The sequence below is a fragment of the Ovis canadensis genome, chromosome 24 (assembly GCF_042477335.2).
Source record: "Ovis canadensis isolate MfBH-ARS-UI-01 breed Bighorn chromosome 24, ARS-UI_OviCan_v2, whole genome shotgun sequence".
Taxonomy (NCBI): Eukaryota; Metazoa; Chordata; class Mammalia; order Artiodactyla; family Bovidae; genus Ovis; species Ovis canadensis.
Window position 1 is genome coordinate 24396120 of NC_091268.1, and position 17949 is coordinate 24414068.

The 17949-nt window shown below is 41.4% G+C and overlaps 1 protein-coding gene across 3 annotated transcripts in view; it reads left to right on the forward strand.

Moving 5' to 3' along the window:
- Nucleotides 1-12999: 12999 nt before the first annotated feature.
- The window catches only part of ATF7IP2 (activating transcription factor 7 interacting protein 2), a 54978-nt gene continuing 50028 nt past the window's right edge, over nucleotides 13000-17949 (forward strand). The window contains exons 1-3 of one of the 3 annotated variants that reach the window (XM_069571492.1): nucleotides 13198-13610; nucleotides 14398-14543; nucleotides 14628-14743. The gene's annotated coding sequence lies outside the window, so the exon portion shown is untranslated. Of the gene's footprint in view, nucleotides 13611-14397; nucleotides 14544-14627; nucleotides 14744-17949 lie in introns of all 3 variants that reach the window. The other 2 variants (XM_069571491.1, XM_069571490.1) reach the window with 2 other exon arrangements.

The following is a 17949-nucleotide window of genomic DNA, read 5'->3' on the forward strand; positions in this document are numbered from 1 at the left end:
GTGACCTCTGAGCCTTACAAATGCCTAGACCGCCTTTCCCAACTACAGCCTCTCCTAAAACCTCCCTCTGGCAACCAACACCTTACCCACCTTCTCAATTCTTCCTTCCAATTCTTCCAGTACACACAACACACATCCCAGGGTTGGATGTGCATGTCACGGTCTCCCTCACCACACATAGCAATTCCCTTACCCTCAACCTGGCTGTCACAGGGCAACTATACTTCCCTTCCCCAACAAAAAACTACACAACTCACTCGGCCAGTCTCTGACAATGTCCTTCTCTCAGCCTCTTCAAACCTAACTTGTTTCAACTACTCTAGTCCCAGCTATGCTGGTCTTACAAACTCTGCTCCCTCCTTCTGCTCCACTTGGGTTCTCTGGAACAGCACAAAAAATTGCACCAACCCGGGAATCTTCATTCTCTGCGGGACCTATGCATATACACATCTCCCCCTTGAGCCCTCTGGACCTTGCATCTTGGTCTTCCTAACCCCGCGTCTAACATTCCTCAAAGAAGCAGAAATAGAACAAATAGTCTACCCCCAAGAGGAACTTTCCCACAGGAAAAAAAGAGCTGCTCCTGATTGGGACTGGCATAGCAGTAGCCCTGCTACTGCTGCTGCTAAATCGCTTCAGTTGTGTCTGACTCTGTGCAACCCCATAGACGGCAGCCCACCAGGCTCCCCCGTCCCTGGGATTCTCCAGGCAGGAGTACTGGAGTGGGGTGCCATTGCCTTCTCCGAGCAGTAGCCCTAGGCACCAGGATTGGGGGCATCTTGACCTCAGCCCATTTCTACTACAGGCTGTCCCAAGAACTTAACGAGGATATAGAACGAGGATATGGAGCAGGTAGTGGAGTCCTTTGTTTCGGTCCAAAGACAAATTAACTCATTAGCCTCTGTGGCCCTACAAAATAGGCTAGCCCTGGACCTTCTCACCGCAGAAAAGGGAGGGCCTTTTACTAGGAGAGGACTGCTGCTACTTTGTTAATGAAATGGGCATAGTCCAGGGCAGAGTCAAAGAACTCAGAGGCAGAATCCAACGCTGCAGAAAAGAGTTACAAAACCTTGACACTCCCCAAAACCTGTTCCAACTGGCCCTCCCTTGGTTGCTCCCTTTCTTGGGACCACTGGTACTTATCATTCTGTTCCTCTTATTTGGACCCTGTCTCTTCAATCTCTTTGAAAGCTTTCTCCAAGATCGGATTCAGGCCATCTCTTAAGACCATCTCCAAGAATGCATTCAGGTCAAGACCATTCTTCTTCTCGAGAGCCTCACCCCAACCTCAGGAAAAGGAGACCCTGGGCCCTAGGACGATCCTCCGTTCCAGACCCAGAACTGTCGCCCCTATCCAGCAGAAAGTAGCCAGAGAGATACGGCGCCCTTTTTCCCATTTTTTATGATTTCAGGGTCTGGAATGAAGGAGTCCTTGGGCCTAGAAACGAAAACAACAGTCTCAAAGGCCCTTGCTGAATCACCTAACTTCAGGGAAAACAAAACTGAAATTTAAGTCCCGTCCCGACGCTCCGGGCCAGTTGCATCTACCTGGGACTTATCACCCCCTGCCCAAAACCTCCCAACTCCTGTTCAACTACAAATGCCATCTCAACTAAAGATTACCCAAAATGTCCTGCCTGACTAATGTTTCCCTTATTGCTTCCACAAACCTCCCTTTAAATATGAAGCCTCCCTGATCCCTCTTGCACTCAGCCTGATCGTTAGGCCGACTGTCGCCTTGCCTGAATAAAGGTAACCTACCTCTGTTGAGATCGTCTTTCCTTCTTTTCTGCCTCAGCCTGAACTATACCTTACACAGAAAACTAAGATCATGGCATCCAGTCCTGTCACTTCATGGCAAATAGATGGGGAAACAGTGGAAACAGTGGCAGACTTTATTTTGGGGGGCTCCAAAATCACTGCAGATGGTGATTGCAGCCATGAAATTAAATGATGCTTGCTCTTTGGAAGAAAAGTTATGACCAACCTAGACAGCATATTATAAAGTAGAGACATTACTTTGCTGACAAAAGTCCATCTAGTCAAAACTATGGTTTTTCCAGGAGTCATGTATGGATGTGAGAGTTGAACTATAAAGAAAGCTGAGTGCCAAAGAACTGATGTTTTTGAACTGTGGTGTTGGAGAAGACTCTTAAGAGTCCCTTGGACTGCAAGGAGATCCAACCAGTCAATCCTAAAGGAAATCAGTCCTGAACACTCATTGAAAGGACTGATGCTGCATCTGAAACTCCGATACTTTGGCCACCTGATGTGAAGAACTGACTCATTGGAAAGAACTCTGATGCTGAGAAAGGTTGAAGGTAGGCGGGGAAGGGGACAACAGAGGATGAGAGGGTTGGATGGCATCACCAACTCAATGGACATGAGTCTGAGCAAGCTCTGGGAGTTGGTGATGGACAGGGAGGACTGGCGTGCTGCAGTGCATGGGGTTGCAAAGTTATACATGACTGAGTGACTGAACTGAACTAAAAACTGTTGTTACTTCTATTTTGAAGTGCAGATGAGAGGCTGATTGTAAATACTTAGCCCAGACCCCATCTTCCTCCTTCCTCAGGAAATGTAAACAAGACACTATTTGTAAATTCATAGCCTGGAGCCCATCTATCTCCTACCTCAGCCTCAGATAAAGAAGCAGTTCACACACCCCTACCAACTCCCAACCCACTCCATCCCCAACCCCTCAGGGAGTGAGTAAGGGAACCTTGGTTTGTTTTCACTCCCTCCTGCTTCAGTTGTTGTCACCCACTCATGTCTGACTCACTGCAACCCCATGGACTGCAGCACGCCAGGCCTCCCTGTCCCTCACCATCTCCTGGAGTTTGCCCAAGTTCATGCTCATCGAGGCTCCAATACATTGGCCACCTGATGCAAAGAACTGACTCATTGGAAAAGACCCTGATGCTGGGAAAGATTGGAGGCAGGAGGAGAAGGGGGTGACAGAGGATGAGATGGTTGGATGGCATTACTGACTCGATGGACATGAGTTTGAGCAAGCTACAGTGTTGTGGAATCCAGAGTCTCAAAACACACCTCGGAGGACACTCAAGACAGAGGAGTACAGTTTATTATGCCAGTGGGTCCAAGGGGAATTTGCTCCCAACAAGGACCCCGATGACTTCGGAGGGCTTGGTTTTATACCCTGATTATGTGACTGGTTACATGTACTTAGTTTTACAACATGAAGTTACATGGAGAATTAACAATTACATGGAGAATTAATTAAATTAAAAGGGACTTTACATCAAAGGGACATTTCTATCATTAATCTAACAGAAATGAACAATTAATCTAATTAGTTAGAGATGAATTAGTCTAATCAGAGATTAATCTAAGAGATTAGTCTAATCAGAGATTAATCTAGTCAGAGATTAATCTAACTGAGACAACCAGACCTTTACTTCCAATCTTTATTTGCCATCTGTGAGGAGGGGGTTTCCATGGAGACCTGGTTTTTCTTTAACAATGGTTTCCTCATTCCTGAACAAGGTTCAGGCCCAGTTCACATCCTGCCTTAAGATGGCTGACAGTCTCCAAGATGGATTCCCTCTTGCTCTCCTCCTAGTGGCCCCCAACACCGGGAATTGGTGATGGACATGGAAGCCTGGTGTGCTGCAGTCCATGGGATTGCAAGGTGTGCTGCAGTCCATGGGATTGCAGAGAGTCAGACATGACTGAGTGACTGAACTGAACTGAATGGATGTTTACTGCATCAGTGATGTCAACCAGCCATCTCATCCTCTGATGTCCTCTTCTCCTTCTACCCTCAATGTTTCCCAGCATCTGTTCATATCAGATAACCAAAATACTGGAACTTCAGCCTTAGCATCAGTCCTTCCATTGAATATTCAGGGTTGATCTCCCTTAAGATTGACTGGTTTTATCTCCTTGCTGTCCAAGGGACTTTCAGGAGTGTTCTCCATCACCAAAGTTTGAAAGCATCAATTCTTTGGTGTTCTGCCTTCTTTAGAGTCCAACTCTCACAACTGTACATGAACAGTGGGAAGACTATAGCCTTTGACTATGTGGACCTTTGTTGGCAGAGTAATGTCTCTGCTTTTCAACACACCATCTAGGTTTGTCATCACTTTCCTGCCAAGAAGTAATCATCTTCTGATTTCATGGCTGCAGTCACCATCTGCAGTGATTTTAAAGCCCAAGAAGAGGAAATATGTCACTACATCCACCTTTTCTCCTTTTATTTGCCATGCAGTAATGGGGCCAGATGCCATGATCTTAGTTTTTTTAATATGTAGTCTTAAGTTGGCTTTCACTCTCCTCCTTCACCCTCATCAAGAGGCTCTTTAGTCCCTCTCTGCTTTCTGCCATTAGAATGGTATCATCTGCATATCTGAGGTTGTTGATGTTTCTCCCACCTATCTTGATTCCAGTTTGTAATTCATCCAGCTGGCATTTCTCATAATGTCCTCAACATATAGGTTAAACAAATAGGGTGACAGTAGACAGCCCTGTCATACTCCTTTCTTGATCTTGAACCAACCAATTGTTCCATACAGGATTCTAACTGTTGCTTCTTAATCTGTATACAGATTTCTCAGGAGACAGGGAAGATGATCTGGTCCTCCCATCTCTCTAAGAGCTTTCCACAGTTTGTCATGATGCACACTGTCAAAGGCTTTAGTGTAGTCGATGAAATAGAGATAGCTGTTTTTCTGAAATTCCCTCGCGTTCTCTGTAATCCAGTGGATGCTGACAATTTGATCTCTAGTTCCTGTTTCTTTTATAAACCCAGCTTGGACATCCAGAAGTTCTTGGTTCACATAATGCTGAAGCCTAGCATGCAAGATTTTAAGCATGAATGCTGCTGCAGTTCAGTTCAGTCGCTCAGTCGTGTTCGACTCTTTGCGACCCCATGAATTGCAGCACGCCAGGCCTCCCTGTCGATCACCATCTCCCGGAGTTCACTCAGACTCACGTCCATCAGGTCCATGATGCCATCCAGCCATCTCATCCTCTGTCATCCCCTTCTCCTCCTGACCCCAATCCCTCCCAGCATCAGAGTTTTTTCCAATGAGTCAACTCTTCGCATGAGGTGGCCAAAGTACTGGGCTTTAGCATCATTCCTTCCAAAGAAATCCCAGGGTTGATCTCCTTCAGAATGGACTGGTTGGATCTCCTTGCAGTCCAAGGGACTCTCAAGAGTCTTCTCCAACACCACAGTTCAAAAGCATCAGTTCTTCGGTGCTCAGCCTTCTTCACAGTCCAGCTCTCACATCCATACATGACCACAGGAAAAACCGTAGCCTTGACTAGACAGACCTTAGTCGGCAAAGTAATGTCTCTGCTTTTGAATATGCTGTCTAGGTTGGTCATAACTTTTCTTCCAAGGAGTAAGCGTCTTAATTTCATGGCTGCAATCACCATCTGCAGTGATTTTGGAGCCCCCAAAAATAAAGTCTGACACTGTTTCCACTGTTTCCCCATCTATTTCCCATGAAGTGATGGGACCGGATGCCATGATCTTCCAGCCCCAGCATAGCCATGTCTGAATTTCATGTCTGGCCTCTTAAATTTCTATTGACTAAGGAGCCCAAGAACCTTGGTCAGTCACAGACTAGCAGTATCTTTGACATCTAGGAAGCCTAGTTGCTGTAAACCCCGTATTATCTGTTCATTACATGCACTATTATATACACAGCAATACAAATGGAAGGTAGGACCCTAAAGAGCAATAGTTAATCTTGCCTAAGAATAAACAAACTTGCTTAGACAACCCTTTGTATTTATAACTCCTCTATCCTCCCCCAAACCAATGCACAAACACACACAACATGTGCTCAAAGGAGTAGTTTGGCCAAATTAATATTTCTTATTAATCTGAACAAAAAGATATTTACAAAATGTTATTTTACTACCTCTACTTTTAATATATATTAGGCACTTCAGAACATCTAGAAAGACTAGATTTTTTTTAAAGTACTTAGCATTGTCAACTATATATAGTGAGGAATAAAATGCACATATGGAACAGTGGTTTTACTAGGAAAATATGTTCCAAACTTGGCCAGTCTGGCAGAGAAGCCTCTTCTCTTCCTCCTCACACCTTCTGCTCCATGTCCTCTAAACTACAGAAAAAAAAGTGGACATTGTGTGTACCTAACGGGGTTTCGAGCCGTCATCTTACCAATACCATTTCCAAAAGCCATTCCAGAAGACAATTTTATGATTTGTTTAAAACAAATGGCTCTGTAAAAGTCATGTGACTTTCCTTCTTTAAATTAAAAAATTTTTTATGTAGACCATCTTTAAAGTTTTTATTATATTTGTTACAACGTTGCCTCTTTGGTTTTTTGGCAGTGATCATGTGGAATCTTAGCTCTCCATTCAGGGATTGAACCTGCACCCTCCACATTGGAAAGTGAAGTCTCAACTGCTAGACCACCAGGGAAGGCTCAAAGTTGTGTGATTTCCTAACCCTACTTCACCATATGTTACAGTGAAGTCGTGAAGTCACTCAGCTGTGTCCGACTCTTTGTGACCCCATGGACTGTAGCCTACCAGGCTCTTCTGTCCATGGGATTTTCCAGGCAATAGTGCTGGAGTGGATTGCCATTTCCTTCTCCAGGGGATCTTCCCAACCCAGGGATTGAACTCGGGTCTCCCGCATTGTAGACAGATGCTTTACCATCTGAGCCACCAGGGAACCGCTTTACAGCTGGAAGGCCTAGATGTGGCAGAAGTCTTCCTTTGAAAGGCTGGGAGAGAAGTGAAGAGCAGCGTTTCTATAATCTATGTACAGGTCTTTCATAAGTGGCCAGCAAATCTCCCTCAAGGATGGTGGGCCCCTCCCATTGGCCCAATGCAGTGTGTGTGTGTGTGTGTGTGTGTGTGTGTGTTAGTCACTCAGTCATGTCCAAGTCTTTGCAACACCATGGACTGTAGCCCTCCAGGCTCCTCTGTCCATGGGATTTCCCAGGCAAAAATACTGGAGTGGGTTGCCATTTCCTTATCCAGGGGATCTTCCCAACCAAGGGATTGAACTCATTTCTCCTGCACTGGCAGGTGGATTCTTTACAGCTGAGCCACCTGGGAAGCCCAACCCAAAGCAGTATGCTATTCTATTATCTCAGGCTTCCAGTGTCAAGACCCAAGGGCCACCAGTGCCCCAACTGTAATTGCCACAGTTCACTCCCGGGCCCTGAAAAGCTTCATCCACATTGTTTGGGACCAGTCAGTCACCCCAGGTGCTAGATTGGTGTGATAACTTGGCCGGATACTGAGATGGCCAAGCTTATGCCAGCCTAGACCAGCCTTCTCTGTCCTGGGTGTCCTTCCAGTGGTCACCTTTGTTCTTGCTCCACCAAGCCTACCACCCCAAGACCCCATGTCCTCTGCAGCCTCGTGGGGGTTCACCTCAGCCCAATACAGACAGGGCAGCCTCTGCAACTGGAGGCCAGGCCCACAGAGGCCTGAGGCCATCAGGGAATAGGGATGGAGGAATCCCTGCTGCCTTGGGACCTAGGGGTGGATGCAAGGGATGGGTGGGGATGGGTGTGGGAGGTGGCAGGGCTGGTGGTGGGATGGGAGGAGCTAAAGTCCTAGGTCTTGCTGGGCTTCTTATCTTCTGTCTGCCAGAAATTGGGGCAAAATTCCCCTTCCCCTTTTTAAACTGCAACAGAGCTAACACAGTCCGGCTGAAGTTGTTATCATTAAATGACCTTGTGCTTCCACCTCAAAATTTCAAGTTATTCTGAATCCACACGATCTTAGTCAGTGTACTAGGGAGATGAAAGGAAATACTATTTTTCAATTGCTACTTTTTTCTTAATGTTTGGGCTACTTTGGTTTTCTGTTACTTGCAAAACATCCTAACCGATAAAAGTCCAGTCCTTTCTTCCTGGAACAACTTCCCTTTTAGACCAACTTTCCTGTGAATCCAACATTTGGCAATTATTGTCAAATTTTAATACACAGTTACAATTTATTAAAGCATTTTTTAACCACTTATAGTTCCTTAATTTACAGAACAAGGGAACAAGACAGAAAGTTATTCATTGCGTAATGTGTATATAAAAAAATAGGAGGGAGCATCATGCTAGGTCTAAAAGTTGGGAATTAACTAAATAAGTTACTGTACATCTGTACAACAGAATATGGTGCCCTAGTTTTTAAGAAGCATGAGCTAGGTTTATGCAGACATGGAAAGAACTTCATGATATTATGTCTTTAAGAAAACCAAACAAACAGCAATGATTTATTTATTTGGCTGCGCCAGGTCTCAGTTGCCGTACATGGGATCTTTAGTTGCAGAATACAGATTCTTTTATGTGCAGCATGTGGGATCTATTTCCCTACCAGGGATTGAATCCAGGCCCCCCTGCACTGGGAGTATAGAGTCCTAGCCACTGGACCAGGGAAGTCCCAAGGTATTGTGTCTTGACTGATAAACAGAATGGTAGGATGGGCCCATTCATGTACTAATAAAAGCTCTAAATTTGTACGTGCCCTGTGAACAGATGTGTGTATATATGTGTGTAAGTAGGAAAAGAACTTTAAAGTCATGGTAGGAAGCTTAGAGTGGGATTGTAGGTAAGTTTAGTTGCAAATGTGCATGCGTGTGTACTAAGTTGCTTCAGCTGTGTCCAACTCTTTGCAACCCTAGAGACTATAGCCCACCAGGCTCCTCTCCATGGGATTCACCAGGCAAGAATACTGGAGTGGGTTGACATGCCCTCCTCCAGGGGATCTTCCCAACCCAGGGATCCAACCCGGGTCTCCTGTGGCTCCTGCATTGCAGATAGATTCTTTACCACTGAGCCATCAGGGAAGCCCTGAGATGCAAACAGGGGATTTCAAATTTTACTGTGTAGAATATGCTTATATATGGTTTGTGTTTCATAACGATGCATACAGATAGTCACTGGGTACATTTTAAAAAATCAAAATCATTTAATGGGTTTGTGGTGATGGTTTTAAAATCAGCCCACAATTTCTAGAATACTCCTCCATTTAAAAGGTAAAATTTAATTCCCCTCCTCTTGATGCTCCAGGCTAAGTTGTACTTTCTTGCTCAGAACTGGAATCAACTATTTTTCTTAGAAGCTCAAGCTTCTTGGAGTGGAAAATAACACATAGACTCAACCTTGGGGGAGTTCACTGCCATTAGATTGGTCATTATTTCTTAGATTTTTCAATGGGGAAAGTTAAAAATGCATATTTCTTTTGCTTTCAAAAGAGAAAATAGATTATGAATTCACAGTGTATAAAAAAGTTATTCGGATGAAGGTACTTTCATGGTGTGATGAATATCCAGTTTCCCATTCTTCTTTTTCTTCAGTTGCTTTTTAAAAATTTAGTTGCTAAGGACACATCATCATCAAATAATTTTTTTCTTTTGGTAATGAATCTATTTTAGTTAGAAAGACAGAAACAATTACCCTCTCTTTTTCTAATATAGTTACTTGTCTCTGAATCATTCAAATTAAATTGAGTTGTTGCATAACCAAAATTAGTATCTTTTTTGGTCTAAATATTTTTAACATAATATTTTTGAGACAGAGAAGTAAAAAGAACAAAAATATTCTATAATCTCAGCCCTCAGAAGATTACCACTAATATTTTTAATAAAAATTATACATATACCTGTTAATTGCTCATGGATTGGAAGACTTGATATTGTTAAAATGTCAATTCTCTATACTTGTCTATGTATACAATACACTCAAAATCAATATCACTGCAGTTTTCTTATGTAAAGTGACAAGTGGATTCTATAATTTATATGGAAATGAGAAGGACTTGGAATAGGCAAAACAATTCTGAAAATGAAGAACAAAGTTGGAGGATTTATACTTGCTAAATTAGAGGCCTACTATAAAGCCACAGAAATCAAAACAATGGGATATTGGCATGAGGATAATTATATAAATCAATAGAAACAAACAATGAGTCCAGAAATAGACTTGTACATGGTTAAATTGCTTTTTGGTAAATATGTCAAGCAATTCAAAGAGGGAAAAGAACAGTCTTTTCAAAAATGTTATTGAAATGAGAAAAATAGTATGAACAAAGAAGTGAACCTTGATCCTACCTTATACCATCAACAAAAAGTAACTCAACATTGATTTAGATCTATATATAAAAGATATAGTTATAAAATGTCTAAAAGAAACATAAGTGTGAATCATTGCCATGTTGTTGACTGTTGGGGTTCTGCAGACTATGGGTTGCTGACCAAATCAGAGCCACTATCTGTTTTTGTAAATAAAGTTTTATTGAGACACAGACATGTTCATTCAATTAAGTATTGCCTATGGTTGCTTTCACACTATAGGAGCTGACCTGAGTAATTATAACAGAGACCTGGTGGCCCACAAAGCCTAAATTATTACTTGTTTTTTTGTAAAAACTCCTATGTATCTTGGCTCTTCCATTACCTCTTTGGAAAAGTCCTTCAGAGCTATCTGAGAGACTGCATCCAGGCTTACATGCTCAGTAACCCCCCAAATTAAATATATTTCTCAACTCTCAGGTTGTGCATTTTTTTCAGTTGACATCTATAAGGATGTAATAATGTTACCACAATCATCTCTGATTTCAGTAATGTGGCTGAATTCATTCTAAATTCCTTATCTAGTTCCAATTCACTTGTCTCACGCTTCTCCCACACCACCCTTCTCTCTCAGCAACTCTATATATACTCTTTAACTATATTCAAAATTGCTATTTTCTCAAGAGATCAAATTTGTGGGTGGGGCGGGGGCGGCAAGAAAAGGGGTGGAGAAGCAGCAGGAATAAGATGAACCAAGTCAAAAGGTACAATCTGCCAGTTATAAGATAAATAAGTATAGGGATGTAACATACAACATGCTAAATACAAACAACACTGCTATATGTTCCAAATCCGGAAAGGAGTACATCAAGGCTTTATATTGTCACCCTGCTTATTTAACTTACAGGCAGAGTACATCATGCAAAATGCCAGACTGCATGAAGCACAAGCTGGAATCAAGATTACTGGGAGAAATATCAATAACCTCAGATATGCAGATGACACCATCCTTATGGCAGAAAGTGAAGAAGAACTAAAGAGCCTCTTGACGAAAGTGAAAGAGGAGAGTGAAAAAGTTGGCTTAAAACTCAACATTCAGAAAGCTAAGATCATGGCATCTGGTCCCATCACTTCATAGCAAATAGATGGGAAAACAATGAAAACAGTGAGAGATTTTATTTTGGGGGGCTCCAAAATCACTGCAGATGATGACTGCAGCCATCAAAGTAAAAGACGCTTGCCCCTTGGAAGAAAAGCTATGACCAACCTAGACAGCGTATTAAAAAGCAATGACATTTCTTTATGAACAAAAGTCTGTCTAGTCATAGCTATGGTTTTTCCTGTGGTCGTGTATGGATGTGAGAATTGGACAATAAAGAAAGATGAACACTGAATAATTGATGCTTTTGAACTGTGGTGTGGAGAAGGCTCTTGAGAATCCCTTGGACTGCAAGGAGATCCAACCAGTCAATCCTAAAGGAAATCATCCCTGAATATTCATTGGAAGGCCTGATGCTGAAGCTGAAACTCCAATACTTTGGCCACCTGATCCAAAGAAGCAAATTATTGGAAAAGACCTTGATGCTGGGAAAGATTGAAGGCAGGAGGAGAAGGGGACAACAGAGGATGAAAGTGTTGGATGGCTCCAGGAGTTGGTGATGGACAGGGAAGCCTGACTTGAGCCAGTGCATGGGATCGCAAAGAGTGACAGGACTGAGTGACTGAACTGAACCAAACCAAGTTATACATGAAGTTTTTAAAGAGTAAATTCTAAGAGTTCTCATCACACACACAGATAACTTTTTCTATTTCTTTAATTCTATATTTATATATGACAGATGTCCATTAAATTTATTGTGGTAATCATGTCTCTAGGTAAGTCAAATCATAATGCTGTACATCTTAAATTTATACAAGGCTGTATGTCAATTATATCTCAATAAAACAGAAGAAAAGCTATGGACATTACTTTATAAAAATTATTTTATGAACCAAAAAGCTGCAAAGGATGGCAATATTTTACATTTTTCCAGGTTTCCCTAGTGTTTAACAAAAAACAGTTGGATTCTCATATCTGTTTCTGTATTCAACTTGTAGCAAAAGAGTTGTTAATTTCCTAGAAGCTTCTGGATAATTCGATCTAACTTCTTTAGATTATGAGAATAAAAAAGGCCAATAACATCTTCCTATTGTTAAGAAAATAGCTTTGACCTTATAGACCTCCAGGGATCCCTGGATCACATTTTTGGGAACCAACTGGATTACAGTACCTATTTCTATGAATAATCTATTTCTAGATCGTCCAATTTTGGCTCTGTTTTCTCGTAGTCAGTAGTTACTAGCACAAATAAGCAGCTCTGTCCTCCGTGATGCTGCTGCTGCTGCTGCTGCTGCTAAGTCGCTTCAGTCGTGTCCGACTCTGTGTGACCCCATAGACGGCAGCCCACCAGCCTCCCCCGTCCCTGGGATTCTCCAGGCAAGAACACTGGAGTGGGTTACCATTTCCTTCTTCAATGCATGAACGTGAAAAGTGAACATGAAATTGCTCAGTCGTGTCTGACTCTTAGCAACCCCAGGGACTTGCAGCCTTCCAGGCTCCTCCGTCCATGGGATTTTCCAGGCAAGAATACTGGAGTGGGGCGCCATTGCCTTCTCAGGCCTTAAACTAGATCGAGAGTGCTTAATTAGAGAAGTCACTTTAATCACTAAGAAAGAGGTTATCTGGCAGCGGAGAAGGTCTCTTGACGTTTGACACAGCCTAGCGTGGCAATTCCGTTTAGGCAACGCAAGAAAATATGACCACTGGTCTGTGTCACAAAATTTAAGTTGTCCAAAAAAAACGAAATCGAAATCTACGGAATTGTATTGAAGTATTTTAAAACCTTAAATGCCTGCAGACGAGTCGCCTGTTTTTGTAAACAGGGATTTTCGGAAAACTTTCAGTCACTCAAATGCAAGGCCTGGCTCAGGAGCCTAGTCGCGCGACTCGCGGGTGACCCAACACGCTGACAGTCGCTTTCCTGAAGGCGAATTCTCTGCACCCCTCAGCCGACTTCCACTTACCTGCCTCTTCCACCAGGTCGCCTCTGATTGGCTGGGCTGCCGCAAGCGCGCTCTGCCATTGGCCGGAAGTCCGGGAGGTGGGCGCAGAGAGACTTACCTCGGCCGGTTTACTGGAGAGCGTCATTGTGCTCGGCGGTTGCAGTCCCCAGAGGTAGAATTTGTAGTGCGAAGGCAGAGAAGCGGCCAGCGCGACGCCGCTCTAGGTACGTTGGAACGGGCCGCGCGAGCGGCGGTTGACCGGGACGGCAGTTTCTCCGGCGCTGCGTGCCTCCCTGAGGGCCGGTCCCCGGAAGCCTCGGAGCGCTGCGCGAGCCAGGCGGTTGTGGCGGGGTTGACTCTAAGGCGTCTATGGAGTCGCTGGGGCGCCGACCTGGCTGGGAAGACGTCGGCGAAGGGCGAAAGGACGCGTCTCCTACCGCTATCGGAGTGGGCGCCTAGCGAACCGGGAGTGGCGGGCGGCGGCGTGTGCAAGTCGGGGTCGCGGAGGCACGTCCCCTCAGGGTTTGGTACTCGGCGAGTAAGTACAAGCTTGGGGCCTGACAGGACTACTTTTAGAAACGGACGGAGAAAATGTAGTCTCCCGCCCCATCTTTGAGATTCCGTTGCCACATTTCCAAGAGTTGTTTTAGTTATAATTTGTCCGAAGAAACCAGGGGCCAAAAGTTGTGTTCTTGTCCTGGTGGCGGGGAGGCTTTCCTTGACGTATGTTCGAAGGCACTAGACCATTTGATGCCCAAATACCTTTTTAAATTAAAGCACCTGGAGCACAAACGTGTGACGTACACCTGTGGAGCTCATCCGTGTAGGGATGCTGTGATTGAAGGATGAAAGCCGTGTGCCAGCAGGCATGGTTCTTTAACACAGTTTATTTTTGAGTAAGTTTAAAAAAAAAAAAAAAAAAAAGACCTGCTTCTCGCTCCCCTCACTTACTTTCTCCAAACGCCCCTCTCCCACCTGCTTTCTCCTTCTTGGCAAAGTTCAAGAATGTGTTCTGTACAGAGGAAGCAGTTATTTTGCTTTTTCTCTCTAAAACCTCACTGTGCTTGGAAAACTGACTTTTATGTTGAAGATGAAATTTCCAACATTGTAACCCAGCACGTGTTGCTTCTTTTGTGAAGAGCTAGTATTCACTGCTCTAAAGACTTCTGTATGGTCAAGACCTAGGAAAAGATGATTGTACAGAATAATTCATTAGAAACAAAATGTTAAAAAGTAGAATTATGTGAAATCCAGTTAAGTGGGCTGTTATACTAAATTGGGATTTAATACTCTTCATGATGATTTTGTCATATATTTACTTATAGCCAGTAAAATGATCGGCGACATAAATATTTGCCTAACAAATGGGGAAGAACATTCAAGATAACTTATATCACAGGAAAGCTATTGAAAAAACAAAAATGAAGCATCTGGCTCAAGGACTAATTACACTGAATTCAGCTCTTGTGAAGTATGTCTTAGTTTATTCATCTTTCAATACATTTTTGGAAATGTTGAGTCTGACCATAATCAAATTAATCTACTTAACTCTCAGTCTTATCTGCAGATTTTTACAGACTACATCCTAAGATTGACTTCTGCCTCAACAGAAATGCATGAACAGTGTGTTATTGGAAATGATTTGCATCCTTTAAGAACTGGTGTATCTAGGTACATCTTGAATTTTCTGCTCTGCTTTCATTATTGACTCTTGTACTTCACCTCAACCTTCAATCCTACTGTATTTACTTGCTACATAGAATCTTGAATTCTGGTCTGAAAATATTGCATGATCCCTGCATTGTTGCCTGTGCATATCATGTAGTTCTGTTATAGTGGATGTGTACAGATGTATTTCATTTGATGTAATCAAATTTTAAATAACATAGTTTTTAAAAATAAAAATAAACTTTGATTTTAAATGCACAAGAGTATTCTCATTAAGTTGAATGAGATTATTACATATAAAATACAAATAACCATATTCTATCTTATTCTGTCTCATATTCTTACATAATTTAAATACTTATTCTATACTCTGAGGCTTAATTCAACCTTGACCCATACCTTTCAAATGCATTACTCTAGATTCACGTAACTTTGTATCCCTTTTTAGCTTTACCAATCTAAGGACAAAAAGCTTGTAGTCAGGCCATATCTAGAGGGAAATAACCATAACTCTCTCAATTGGGTAGATAATTGAATATAATGTGAAATTTTGAACTTCTCGTTAAATTTCTAGGGGTATAAGGGGTTTGTATATAGATAACTATGTAGAGGTATTATATGTTTCTGTTAAAAGTGGTACCATTAGTATATGTTTGAGGTTCTACGGTGTATAGTGCTGCTTATGGTATAGTTACTGCAAAAGTTACTGAGGTCTGTTCCGGTCCTCTTTATTAAGGAAAACATAGCAGCATTAAATAAAGCTTCTACATGAAAAGCATCTCGCTGAGAATTTAAAAATAAGACATATCTCAGCCCACAAAGATCATGACTAAAATATATATTTCTAATGGGAAATTCAGATGAGGAAGTAGTTCTCTTAGGGAAAGATGTTTGCTGAAGTAATGATCTTTAAACATGACCTAAAAGTGAGTGGATAATAAGGGAGAATGTTGGTATATGGCAGTTTTGATGAGTTTTTAAAAAGTGAAGGCTAAATTTGTAGGAAATTTGGAGATAAAATTTGATAGCTTTAGGGAAAAGGAAATACAAAAAAGATAATGCAGTCGTGATTCTCTGGTTATTTGCTTGTAACAACTCAAGTATTGATTTAATTATATGTGATGGAAAAGGTGTTGTATAGGTATAGAAAATAGCTAAATTCTAATCTGTAAGTATAGGACCATGATAATGGCTAAAATTTGTAACTCAGGAAATACAAGTGAGCATATTTTAAAATACTGAGATTAATTTTTAAAAAGTTATATTAAAAGTGATTGCCATAGGCAGTGAGTGTTGACAACCAGCTGTTTCATTGTGAACATTTTATACTGCTTAATTTTATGCTATTACATTGATAAAGAAAATTTTTAAGTAAAAGCAAAATTCTCCTAGCACCTATTAGAAGATGTTAATGCTGCTGGTCCCTGGACCACACTTAGAGTAGTAATAATATTCATTCTCGTTGTAAGACCTGACACAAGTTGGTCATGTTTTGTCATTTTCTTGATCACTTTCTTGATCACCTTGTCACATCATAGTACCTAGTTTTTACTTGTGATAGGAGATTTCTTTGAATCTTAAGATCCTTGGTTTAAATACTGGCTCCTGAAATGTGTGTGTATGTGTGTGTTTTTAAACTTTTTTTGAAGTTATACAACCTATCTTAGATTCATTTTGATAATTTAATGTAGAATATAACAAGTGTGCTTTATTTAGCATTGATAATATATTAAGGTAGTACTTCAACAAGAAGCAACCCAAGTGAGAGATATTTTGTAATGAAGAAAACCAATCCACCACCAAAAGTACATAAGATAAATGCAATCATTATGTACCCATAGCTTTAAACTTTATAAGAAGGGGGAGAGACTGCTTTAATTGAAAGAAATAGACAAATTGACAACAGTAGTAGACCACTCTGAAAACACTCTTAATAGCTGGAAGAATATGGACAACACAGCAAAGAAATTTGAACTGGTTGACATCGACATAGAATAACACTGCACCCAGCAATGTTAGAATACATGGTCTACTCAAATACAGGTGGACCTTTTGGGAAAATTAGCCATGAAAATAGCCTCAACAAATATTACAGGATTGAAATTATTCAGAAGATTCTCTAATTACAGTGAAATTAAATTAAGCTAACCTTCAACAACAAAAATGCAACTTGGAAATCTGCAATTGCCTGGAAATTAAATGTATTTCTAAATAATGGACAGATCATTATTTACCTCCACAGAAGGAATTATAATGGAAATTAGAAAATATTTTGAACAAAATGAGAATCAAGAGGGTTTATCAGAATTTATGAGACTCAACTAAGGTAGAGCTTAGGAAATTTTATAGCTTTAAATGCAAAAGGAAAAGGGAATGTGACTGAAAGTTAAAGATCTGAATTTTCCTGTCAATCTAGGAGAAAATCAGGCCTGAAGAAAACTGAATCATTGAATATCCCTGGTGGTCCAGTGGTTTGGAATCCTCCTGCCAATTCAGGGTACACAGGTTCAATCCCTGGTCCAGAAGATCCACATGCCATGAGGCAACTAGGCCCATGCACCAGAACTACTGAGCCTGCCCTCTGGATCCCATGAGCTACAACTACTGAGAATACTTGCTGCAAATTCTGAAACCCTTGAGCTCTAGAGCCTGTGCTCCACAACAAGTCAACCTGCCACAACTAGAGAAAGCCTACCATGCACCAGCAAAAGACTCCGCCCAGCAAAAAGAAAAACTTGAATCATAAAACTAACAGGAAATGATGAAATGTTTGGAACACTACATGTAATAGAAAACTAGAAGTCAGTGCTATGAGAGTATTGATTAAATGGATAAAAGTCTAGTGACCAAGAAAAGGAAAAAAACACATCCTTTATATCAAGAATAAAAAGAGATATCACTACAGATCCTGATTATATTACAAGTGTAATTAGAGGATATTATGAAGAACCTTATAAACCAGGAATTCTGTTAAGTTTTGAAGTATTTTATGGAGAAACAAAATTAACAGAGAAAGGCAAAATATGGATGATCCTATATTTTAAAAAATTCACTCATAAGTTAAAACCTTTATCACAAACTTAACTCCAAGCCCAGATGGCATTATGATGAATTATTTCTAAAATTTAAGGAAGGAGTAATACTACTTGCAAAGACAAACTCATCAGAATTAAAGGAGAAAAAAAAAAGACCTAACAGTTTTTTATATG